General features: G+C 41.2%; 1 long non-coding RNA gene across 1 annotated transcript; it reads right to left on the bottom strand.

Annotated features, from left to right (window-relative positions):
• Positions 1-1,843: 1,843 nt before the first annotated feature.
• LOC135242470 (uncharacterized) lies at positions 1,844-3,572 on the bottom strand. The gene is made up of 3 exons (XR_010326361.1): positions 2,858-3,572; positions 2,685-2,746; positions 1,844-2,484 (listed from the first exon to the last, which is right to left on the bottom strand). It is a non-coding gene; the product is annotated as an uncharacterized LOC135242470 (long non-coding RNA).
• Between the last annotated feature and the right edge of the window lie 9,306 nt (positions 3,573-12,878).

Genomic DNA, 12,878 nt, shown 5'->3' with positions numbered 1-12,878 from the left:
TATAGTTAAAATAATTCTCCACTACCAATTTCAATTTGGCACCTGTTTTAAATTGAGTCATCTAACAAAGTCTGCTACTTTACATTTGATTTCAGTTTCATTCAATTAATTCTCTAATTTACTCTTTGATTTAATTCCTTCACACTTTTCCTTTCATATGACCTTAATTACACGATACACATTTATCTACAATGTCTTTAGTGACAAAACAAATAAAAGAAACAATTCAGTTACATACAATGGCTTAAGAACAAATATCCGCAAATATGTTAACGGCAGGTTATTACAGTGAAACAGCACTAGTACCTAAATAGAAAGAGATACCATTTACGTGGACCGAGCTAGCTAGACAGCATGCACATTCCACGTGAACCTATTGGGACATTAAAATGGCTGCCGCGGCCTAGCAAGCTAGCATGTATAGCTACCATGTGTTCTCCACAAATACACTTGGTAAAACGCGGCATTTAGTAATAAACTTCAAACAAAGGCAGCAAAATGAACATGTAACCCGCACGTTATTACAGCAAATAGGCATTACCACCGAAAAACTAAAAAGGAATACCATTCGGAAAGTAGCTGCATTACAGAGACATCATGGACATTTCACGTGTCTACTGTGATCGTACATAAAATGGCTGTAGCGGCTAAATAAGCTAGCACATTTTCTCGGTTTATACACTCGGTAAAACTAGTAAAACTTCACCAACATCAACTCCATTAGTGCTTTTTCGCGGTCAGGAATGTCTAACGTTCATGTTTTCACTCCATTAACAGTGTATAATTAATATACCTGAAAAAGGGGAGAAGGATCACAATTGCAACTTAAGCAGTGTTTCCTCATCAGTGGCTTTATCTGGAATGAGGAAAAAAAAGACCGCGATCCTCCTCTAGTGTATGGACGAAGGCATAAGCAATCGATCCGAAATTATTTTTAGAAGGCTTTCTTATAGATTACCGACAAAACAATTAAATTGACATAAGTTACGTTTTTGGTTTTAACTTTTCTTAAACCAGCAATGAGTATTAAGTAGTTTATCATGAATTCTCACAGTTTTACCCAATTTTCATTAATTTCTACCAGGTACTCTTGTATAAAAGAACGATCTCAACAGTTCGAAAGAATGCCCAAACCTTACTCAACATACAACACATATGTACAATATATATGTAAACGTATTTAAATGTTTACACAATGCTTTGTGACATTTCCATACCTGAAAAGGGGGAAAATCAATAAAGAAGCCTGGCTACGATGTTCACTCTCCGGCATTGTTACCGAGAATGAAGCAACGTAGCGACAGTTCCCCCATCTGGCCGTCTGCAGGCATAACTAATCACTAAAGTGTCATGTCCAAAACTAAACAAATCAACTATTGATGAATGGACTGTTTCAGTAGGTAAATAGTCTTTAGACGTTCTAAACCTCTTTCAACCTTTTACAGGACTTTTTAATCCCTCCAACAGGTAAGTACTATTTATAGATATTTCTATTTTAACTGCAATGCATTTTTTCATGAATTCTCTTTTAAATGTCCACCAATAAACTCAATGAATAAAATCTCTTTTTCTACGCATTTCTGTCCAATTGATGAACTCCATGAATTCAGTTTACCACATTAGCCTAGTCTTCTTGTCAGAAATTTTTACAACAGTCTTGAATCAAACCCAGGACACTGCAGGCACAAAGCATGCACCCTAGTGTTGTGTTTGTCGTGCTTCTTGTGTTGCTTTTCAGTTGTTGTTTTTTTTGTATTCATCATGGGTTCAAGATCTATTCCATTCAAGTCATTGAATACATTTTAAATAAATAAATAATCAGCATGAAGAATGTGGACTTGACTTTATTATTATACAATTAAGGCACTTTCAGTTCACTGTACACCACAATGCAAAAAAAAGTGAGTAACGTTGCTGTACTCAGCAAAAGTCCTATATACTGTGTCTAAATTAAATGCTTCAAATATAAAACTATGAATTGGCATTTACGTTTGCTAACGTCATTACATTTTTAACCTACAGTAGCCTATATACGATTACTTGTGCCACCATAGTTCAGTGCTGTTCAGCAAAATGTTGGGTCAGTGCCTCCCTGATTCTTAATGGTTGGGTGTCTACAACACCCAACGGGTCAACGGCCTCTGCTGGTATGTCAGGAGGTCCAGCTGCATTGGGATCCTCACTGTATGGCTCCTTGTGTTTTTCACATATATTATGCAGAGTGCAGCATGCAGAGATGATTGTAGGGACCAATGATATGTCTACATCGAGACGTTTTGCCAGGCAACTCCATCGACCCTTTAATCGACCAAATGCACGCTCCACTGACATTCTAGCCCCGCTTAATCTCTGGTTGAAGTAATGCTGGTCTTCGGTCAGATTCCCAGTGTCAGGGTAACCCTTCATCAGCCATGACCGAAGTGGGTAAGCTGGATCCCCCAGCAGCATGATGGACACTTGTGTGCCTGTGATCTCCTCTGTGCTCTGAGGTCATGAACATATCAGAAAACATATAATTACAGCTCTCATACTGAAGAGAAATATGTGAGCATGGCACGACTATGCAAATCCAGATTAAGGTTTTCAGTTATATAATTTCATGTCAATATCAATGATCCATACTGTATTTGTATATCACGTCATTGACCCGTGTACATAGTGAATGTAAAAGAAAAATAACTCACGTTTCTGAAGAACCCTAGAGTTGTAGACACTTCCGGGCCATCCTATGTTGATGTTTGTGAAACTACAGAAAAAAAACATTGAACATTTTCACTTGAAGTACACATTTGGAGAGCGAGTGCGAGTTACTACAATGTTTTTCTCATTAGGCATATCAGAGTATATCTGTCCTTACCAAAATCTGTGGTCCACAACTGCTTGCAAGATAACAGAATGCCACCCCTTTCGATTAAAGTAGTTAGTATGGTTTTCAGGTTGAGCGATGACTGGTATATGGCTTCTATCGATTGCTCGTTCAGTGTACGCTGTATCTGGAGAACGGCGCACAACTGATGAAGTAAACAAAATTGTTTTATGTCAAATCTGAGGCAAAAAAAAAATGCTGGTGGGAGTGGATGCAAGGAATTGCGTGTTATGCATTCAAATGACAAAGCGCTTCTTGTCACATTAATACCGCTAATTAAATCAACCGGCAGTAAACTGCATCGGAGTAAACCAGTCGCTGCACAAAACACTGCACAAAAAATTTATTGCCAGTCATTTTGGTGTCACCCCCCTATGATGGTGTCACCCGGTGCGGTCCACACCCCCCTAGTGACACCTCTGAATAAGTGTTCTCTCCTTCAACATGTCCATGTGCTTAAAAAGTGTTACTTAAGTGCTTAGTTTGCATTCAAAATTTAAACATTTGCTTTTTCAGTATAGACCAAACATTGCCTAATTGAAATCCCCCAAAATAAAAGGTCACTACAATGGTTTGATTTTTATCATTTATTTACAGATGAACTCCCGCTGAGGCAACCACCCTCTGAGGCGGAACCTGGCACCTCAATGCTTTGTAAAATAATGAAAATTATAATTATAATAAAAAAATATTATAAATGATAAAAATATTGTAATTTAAATCCTATAATATTATACAACTGTAGAATTGAAGAAAAAGAAATAACCAATTATTTTGCACAACCTTACAGCACTCTTTTTTTTTGTTTTCAAGATAAAAAATACATTCTCTAATTCCTTTTTTGCTCATGAATTTACTTTAAAGAAAGTAGCCACTGTTTAGGCACCATGTTACGACCCGGTCTAGATCAGACCGTAACAGGAAAAATTATAAGGGAATTCAGTGCGGAATGGGTAATGGAAATGAAAATTGCAAACCAACAAGCAACTCAATTCGCCCTACATTCTCCCAAATCAGTAGTGGGGTTCATACATTAACTAGGACTGGGTGACATACAGGCCACTGAAAATGCTTCTGGGGAAAAAGCATCACTGATAGCTATTGGGTGTTGATAAGACAGTCAATCATGCCTTGTAGCTTCCACGTGATTGACAAAAACACATCACATGGAAGCTGTACAATCTTGCTGCTGATTGTTTTTTTATCAACAACTAAAAGATACCAGGGGAGATGTGTTTTTGATGTTTGGATGTTTGGCACAGAGAACAGCCAGAAAACACCAATATGTTGGGATGTTAGGACGGAGTGTGGCACAGTGGGTAAGGAACTGCGCTTGTAACCGAAAGGTCGCAGGTTCGATTCCCGGGTAAGGGTACACTGCCGTTGTACCCTTGAGCAAGGTACTTAACCTGCATTGCTTCAGTATATGTCCAGCTGTATAAATGGATACAATGTAAAGTGCTATGTAAAAAGTTGTGTACGTCGCTCTGGATAAGAGCGTCTGCTAAATGCCTGTAATGTAATGTAATGTTGGAAGTCTCAGGCACAGCTGGACATTGGCTACTCTGTTTCTTCCGCCTACATGTTTCACAATAGACCAATTGTTGTCTGAATTCAATAAAAAATTGTTTTTATATTCAGCTGAAAATTATTTTTATACACAGCAACAGCTGGATAAGATCAGCAATCACGAAAATGAATTTGTCATTCTGTTTCATTTGCTGAAACAAAAAGGCAAAACTTTTTCCCTTTTCAGGCATTTCTGCGTCACCTGAATCCAGGCACAACAATCCATTACTTCTTTCTGGGCCACTGACAAAAAAGTGTCCATCTTTGATCAGATAGCACTTTATGTGTGGATAAGGAGGACTACCAATACACTCTGAGTTCCTCTTCTCTAATCCACCCAGGCTCAGAGTCAATGACATCATCCTGAGAGTCTACCACATTCCAATACCCTGTCAGGTTCAAACATGTGGGATGCACTCGTAACACAGTTATTATACTGTCTTTCCTGGTCTATGTGACACTCACATTACACAAAGTGGCTCTACCACCTATAATGCAACAATAATGGCAAGATGTGTAACACAGTCCATAGGACAGCTGAGTCTCAGTCATACCGTACGTCCAGGGAAGGAGCACTAGCTGGCGGTGGGCTGCATATGCATACATACTGTAAGTGCAAGCAAGCAAGCAAAATAACAGTAATGCTATAGACCGTAGGCAGGTGTAGGTAAAATACAGACCATGCACAATTTGGGTAACTACCTGTTCAATGATGTGGCTGGTCAGCCCGCATTCCTTAAATCTGTTATATTTCCTATAACGCTACTGACTCTATTTTACAGAATCAAATGTCACATGGTGCATAGACACAGTCAATGCCGAAACATGAGGGTGCACTGGCTGTGGCTACCGAATGTTGGCATTTTTGTGACCAGAGGCGAGGAGCGCACAGCTCAAAGCACATGGCCCAGGTGGAAAATGGCCTGGATTAGGCCTAATATACCATAGGAGGCTGGACTTATTAACAGCCAATGAAATAACCTCTTTTCTCACCATTTAAAAGCCGTGTGCTTTGTGCAGGGTGTACTGACAATTTTTGTAGTCTACAGTACCACTGCAATGGAAAACGAGGATAAGCATGTACTAATCAGATGTTTCGCACAAGACATTCTTTTGCGGGAGGTGCAGAGTTGCGCTCTCACTTTTTAAAAAAAACTGGGTTCCAACGAATCTCATAAACAAGAGGAATACAATGACATGACTTGCTTAAACTGACAGACTATTTGCTTGCATAAATTGCATGCATTGCATCTCTCTGGTTATTATTTTTTCTCTGGGAATAGCACCCACATATGAACTTTATTTTAGGCTACCTAACCATGTACCCTTCAGCCAAAACAATAACATGACTTACATTACAGGCATTTAGCAGACGCTCTTATCCAGAGCGACTTACACAACTTTTACATTGTATCCATTTTATACAGCTGGATATATACTGAAGCAATTTCGGTTAAGTACCTTGCTCAAGGGTACAACGGTAGTGCCCTACCCGGGAATCGAACCTGCGACCTTTCGGTTACAAGCCCAGTTCCTTACCCACTGTGCTACACTCCGTCCAGACTTGTTGTTTATTGATTGCTTTGAGCACTACTAAATGATGTTAAATTAGTCTGGGAGGAGATTACTAATGCAGTTAATCCATGTAGCTTGCATATACAGTACCAGCACAAATTTTGGAAAAACTGTGCAGACTAGTCCTCTTAATACTTATTTCATCATTTTGCCCCATAGGCTTCCATCCCCCCCATGGCATTTGCTCAGCTGTAGTCTGTTACCTTCGTTGCACTCTCTCTGTCTTTCTATCTGTCAAAAAATGTGGATGGCGGGCGGACTGTCCCACGGTCTTTTCAAAAATAATTAATGCCCCAATAAGGCACCTGTGGCAGATGGCAGGGAGAGGTGAGGGGAGTGGTAATTGAGGGCAGATATGTAGCAGCCCGCTGGCTCCACCCCCGAGCCTTATATGGACTTCCTGCCCCAACGAGGCAAGCCTGGGCTTCATTAAGCCATTAAGTGCAGGGGGATAAAAGGGGAAGCGGGTTGCACAAACAGTGCAAAGTACCGTGAGGGAAACACGTGTTGCGGAGAGTGAGAGAAAGCTAAATATCTGTGTGATTATCTGTTGTGACCTGGACTGTTTGACAAACCCCGCTGTGTACCGAACTGTTTTGTCTGAGGACCTGATTTTTTGGATTACCCCTGGAATACGGAGAAAGGACAAAGAGAACGGATTGTGGACTGTGAATTGGTTACTGAATTTCCCCTTTTCCCTCCTTGTTCCCCTTTCCCTAATAAATCCCCCAATTGCACTCTAGTTCTGTTTCGTGTGCGTGTTTAGTTATTGAATCGGTGACGTGGAAACCCCACACCCGTGAGCCTGCCACAGCACCTACAAGGCTACTTGGCATTATACAAATTCTGAAGCAAATCCTAGGTACATGTGTGTTTATGTCTCTTCTTACAAATTAACAATGTGGCAAATCTTGAAAGAGTGCAGCCATTTCAGTATTTTATTTGCATTAAACTCACACTGCCTCTGGCCATTAAGAGTTCTTGATGAAAATTTTGATGGGAAAAGTATTTCACTGCCAAATCAGAGAGACATGAGCTGGATAAGAAAACTTTTACAAGAGTGCAATTCATGTCTTTAAAGAAATGAAATAAACTGATTGTAAAAACCACAAAAAACATAAATAACATAATTTAATTAAGTGTGGTGAGCTGTGAAGAACATGAAAATAAAAATACAAAAAAATGTATATAAAAAACAATTCCACTGACAAACTCATAAATAAGATAAGTAACAGGTAAACAAAATAGAATCTTCGAGGACTTTTAATTGAACATGTACATGTTTCTCTCACTAAAGAAAAATGAAAAACTATACCATTTCCAAACCAAATAAAATAAAACTGCAACCTGCATGAAAAACACAGTTATCAGTGAGAGAGAGGCCCAGTGGTGCAGGCTTAGAAAAAGAAGCAGTGAGATAAAGGCACTGTGGTGTAGCCTTAGAAAAAAGAATAGTGAGAGAAAGGCCCTGTGATGCAGGCTTAGCAAAAGGAGCTGTGAGAGGGAGACCCTGTGGTGCAGGCTTAGCAAAAAGAGCTGTGGTGAAGCCTTAGATAATGGAGCAGTGAGAGAGAGGCCCTGTGGTGTAGCCCTAGAAAATGGAGCAGTGAGAGAAAGACCCTGTGGTGTAGCCTTAGAAAATGGAGCAGTGAGAGAGAGGCCCTGTGGTGTAGCCTTAGAAAATGGAGCAGTGAGAGAAAGACCCTGTGGTGCAGAAGGCTTAGCAAAAGGAGCTGTGAGAGAGGCCCTGTGATGCAGGCTTAGCAAAGGGAGCTATGAGAGAGAGGCCCTGTGGTACAGCCTTAGATAATGGAGCAGTGAGAGAGAGGCCCTGTGGTGCAGGCTTAGATAATGGAGCAGTGAGAGAAAGACCCTGTGGTGCAGAAGGCTTAGCAAAAGGAGCTGTGAGAGAGATGCCCTGTGGTGAAGCAGTTTTAGCTATAGTACCTGTGATAGAGGCCCTTTGGAGAAGCCTTAGCTGAAAGGGCTGTGAGAGAGAGGCCCTGTGGTACAGCCTTAAGGCTGCTTCATACTTTCTGTGTCCGCGGACAGCTGCAGACTTGTACCGGTCGCACAGACGCGCACCCGGTTCCATTCATGCTAAAATTGAGGGTCCGAGTCGGTCTGGCTTTCCACGCATGCGCATTTCCCGATCTACACTCCATTCCAGCTCCATTACCACAGAGTGAATGCGTAAGTGAATGCAATGATAAGAAAATTTTCGGTTACGCTGACCGATAAAACACTATTCCAAAAGCAAAATTAGACATGCTATACATCGTTAAAAAGCTTATACTCTCACCTACTGAATAAATGAATTGCCAATCAAGCCAGACCGTACTAAAAAGGGCGACAACGCCGTAAATAATAGGTGTGGTATTACGCACAGCTATTTTTGAAGGTACCCAGGTATCACAAATGTGTGTGTATTTCACAAACGGATTGTCCAAGACAATATATGACCGTCAGTCTCAAAAGGGACATCTCTACACGTAAAACCAATGGGAAGGTTGTATATTTATTCAATATTTAGTCCCAGATATTGACTGTAGAATGACATGGTATCATTTTTTATCGTTTATTTCGTTATTCAGTCAGCAGCGTTTTCACTGCTGTATTGGCATATTTAAGGGCTATTGTTGGGTTTATCATGTTGCCTGTGACGGAATACGATTAACGGAATAAGAATATTTTTATGAATGCCCAGATAGACAATATAAATGTGGGTAATGGTGGATCTCCTTGCACAACTCTCTTCAAAACAAGCATCCATTAAAATTTGTTATTTGGAGCATGCGCAGCCGTCGCGCTTGCTATGTGCACTGTCCGCTACAAATTTTGGGCTGCACGCAGACGTCCGCATAGGGGTCCACGCGGACCTTCCGGACATTCCGGCCCTGTGGTTCTGCAGCCTTAACTAAAGGGGCTGTGAGAGAGACTCTGTGGTTCTATAGCCTTAACTAAAGGGGCTGTGAGAGAGACTCTGTGGTTCTGGAGCCTTAACTAAAGGGGCTGTGAGAGAGAGAGGCCATTTTAGCTAAAGGAGCTGTGAGAAAGATGCTCTATGATGCAGCCCTAGCTATAGGATATATGAGAGACAGGCCCTGTGGTGCAGTCCTAGCTAAAGGATCTGTGACAGAGACGTGTTAGGATTAGTTAGGGTTTAGTTTGTAATGAAATAATGAGAGATCCCATATAACACAGGTTAAACTAAACTATATGTCCTGGATCAAAAACTCCTTGACCAAAAGTATGTAAAATGTAAGTGTGGATAAGCAGAACTACTAAAGATTTATGAAGTAAAAAGTAAGCAGTGTAACCCAGTGTCTCCACATTTATCAAAAAGGTTTAGTGGTCCAAAAACATATCCAAAATTTCAGTGTGTAATTAATGTGTAATCATTAACTCTCGTCTAAGTCTACAGTATGTAATGTTTTCTTGTATGGGGATTACAACAATATTCATTTGTCCACCAGGTTTTGGCGATGTTCCAGCTTTCACATCATATCCGGTGCATGAAACACAAACACTGCTGAACTTCTGACTGAACTATCAATGAATGCTTATGTTACAGTATGAAATATCTTCATTATACAATACCACTAATCTATTCAAAGGCACTCAATTTTAAAAATAATGCATATCAAGGAAATATTTTGAGCAGTAATACTTACATAGCGATGATGAAATAGTGCTTGTTAAATGAACAACCAATGTGACAATGTTGGTTGCAGGTGCAATGGATGTCTGAGTTGAGCAATCTAGGCACTCTGGCATGCAGACCACTAGGGGGCTTGTGCAAAGGGGTTAAATATAAATATGTTAGCTTTCAGACTATTGCGAATACATCTAGCCTACACTCCGTTATTCTTCTACCACACACATAATAAATACTTAGAAAATGTATTTATTTACTTCTGTATGTATATTGGCTAGCGAGGGGTAGTTAGACCATTCTGAATATGTATAGCTACACTCAGTAAGTCCTGTCTGTCACACACAGGAGTACATGAATACACAATATGTGTTTTACTCCTGTGTATGTGCTAGTTCGTGAGAAGGACAGCTAACTAGACTATTGTGAATAGCCTACACCCAGTCATTCCCCTGTCACACACAGGAGTATATAAATTCTGTGCATGTATTTAGTTGTACGATGCTAGCTATCTCTTGCTTGCTACCAATCTATTTATTTCCCTAGCTAGCTAGCTACTGATCCAAAAAATGAGAGAGAAATAGAGCTTGCTGTCACTAGCGTGTACTTTATTCCCTATTAATTTAAATTACGTAATGTAATTATCGATCTGCGTCGTATGAGCTTAAGCCGGTTATAATACCTCCTTTAAATGCATAATCCCTAATCATGATACATGTGGAAATGTTTAGCTATTGAATCCTTCCTATTCACAGATATCTCATGTATCACATCACACATAAATTCGGTGGCATTGTATTGATTGCATTGGCATTTTCACTATAGGCCTATTTCACATTTCCGGGTATGTAAACCGGATGTAGGGGTCTCTCATTTCCGGTTAGCTTAACCACCACCAAAAACAATGGCAGCGACGAAGAGCAACCAGTTTTGTAGCGTTCCTCTGTGTACCTGTTAGGATGCGTGGGGGGGTTGGACCCAAACGCAGAGGTCAAACAATACAAAAACTCCAAAATGGAAGAACAAAAAAGACTTTACTTGAAAGGGGGAACACAAGGGAACAGAAAGCCTCGCAGGGCGACCTTAAACAAACAAGGAAAACTTCAACGCAGGAACAAAAAATGCAAAAATCCAAAACATCAGAACACCAAGGCATAGGCAAGAACACGTGGCTTACAAACGAACAATCAGACATAACCACAAGGATCCAGCACCTGAGTCAAGGGAGGGGGAAACTTAAATAGAACAGACACTGAGGAGACACAGGAGGGCACCATGAACAATCAGGCCACAGAGAGGGAAGGGAAAACGAGACAAGCCGCAACCAATAATAGAACAATTGAAAACAATCATACAATTAACACAGGGGGAGCAGGACACAAAACAGAAGTGCCGCCATCTGGCGGCCCAACAGGGAAAACGCAGACAGGAACACAGTACCAATTCAAAGAAAAAACTGCCTTATTTGTCATTTCAACAGCTTTCCAACCGACGTACTCCAAAAAAAGAAATGGATTCATGCGATTAGCAGAGATGAGGGAGAAGATTTCACCGTTAGGAGGTACAGCACTTACGTGTGGACTGCACTTTGAAGAGAGTGACATGCATGTTCATATTGAGTCTAGCCGCAAGTACCTTACTGTGCAGTCAGTCCCTTAGAGATTTTCTTGGAACAACTGGGGTAAAACTAAAAATCGAGAGTCAGCCACATCGAGGAGAAGAGGTGTTGCTGGCTTTGGAGAGGAGATGGAAGATGAAGCAGAGCTTAGTGATGCCACAATTGCAACCACGGATCACGACTACGACTGCCGTCCTCCCGGTTGAGTGCCACGATAACGTTAGCAAGCTAGCTAGCTTTGATGGGTTGATGATTGTTTTTATACGGTATATAGTTGGTGTGTACAAATAGCTGTAGTTGTGTGGAAAATCAGACTGTAAAAGCTTGCTTTTGAATGTGTTATAATGTTGCAAACTAACTTAAACTAACTCATTATGATAGCTAGCTAGTTAGCTACTGCTTTGTGAATGAGATTACACTCGATATTAAACGTTTCTCCTCACATACAGTCAGGACCAAAAGTATGAGTCCACTACCAACTCCTTTGTTTTTTATCATTCATTGAGAACTAATGCAGTTTCAGTCATGTGGTATTTGTTACTCAAGAATGTCATGAAAACAGTTAGCTAGCTATATTTTATGTTATGATTAGCAAATTACGTTTAACGTAGCTACGTTAGCCAGCTAGCTTGTTAGCAAGCACATATTTGGATATTCAATGTTGAAACCATAGAAGCATGTTTAGTTTAGTTGTTAATTGTAATTACAAAATGTATTGACGGGCATCGCGACAAGTCTACTTAAGATATATCAGCAAGGCTTCATCATGTAAGCACAAGAGTCAGTTCAGCAGAGAGGAAATGGAGAGAACCATTGCCAGACTCCGTATTCTGGTTGAACGGGCAATTAGGAGGGTAAAAGAGTACTACATCTGGGATTCACCAATTCCTCTAACCCTGGCAGGCACTGTAAACCAAATATGGTCCAACTGTTGTGTCATGGTGAATTACCAGGGTCCTCTCGACCTTGAGTGAGTAGAAAGTTACAAAAGGCTCACTACCTCTCCAGCCAATAACACCGAGCTCACCTCTCCAGCCAATAACACTGGGCTCACCTCTGCTCTCCAGCCAATAACACCGGGCTCACCTATCGAGCCAATACCACCGGGCTCACCTGACCAGCCAATTACACCAGGCTCTCCTCTCCAGCCAATAACACTGGGCTCACCTCTGCTCTCCAGCCATTAACACCGGGCTTACCTCTCCAGCCAATAACACCAGGCTCTCCTCTCCAGCCAATAACGCTGGGCTCACCTCTCCTCTCCAGCCAATAATACCAGGCTCACCTCTCCAGCCAATAACACCGGGCTCACCTCTGCTCTCCAGCCATTAACACCAGGCTCACCTCTCCAGCCAATAACACCAGGCTCTCCTCTCCAGCCAATAACGCCGGGCTCACCTCTCCTCTCCAGCCAATAATACCAGGCTTACCTCTCCAGCCAATAACACCGGGCTCACCTCTGCTCTCCAGCCATTAACACCAGGCTCACCTCTCCTCTCCAGCCATTAACACCGGGCTCACCTCTGCTCTCCAGCCATTAACACCGGGCTTACCTCTCCAGCCAATAACACCAGGCTCTCCTCTCCAGCCAATAA

This window comes from Anguilla rostrata, chromosome 16, assembly GCF_018555375.3.
Source record: "Anguilla rostrata isolate EN2019 chromosome 16, ASM1855537v3, whole genome shotgun sequence".
In the NCBI taxonomy this organism is placed as follows: domain Eukaryota; kingdom Metazoa; phylum Chordata; class Actinopteri; order Anguilliformes; family Anguillidae; genus Anguilla; species Anguilla rostrata.
The sequence above is the reverse complement of the archived record's forward strand: the minus strand, read 5'-3'. Positions and strand labels throughout refer to the sequence as shown.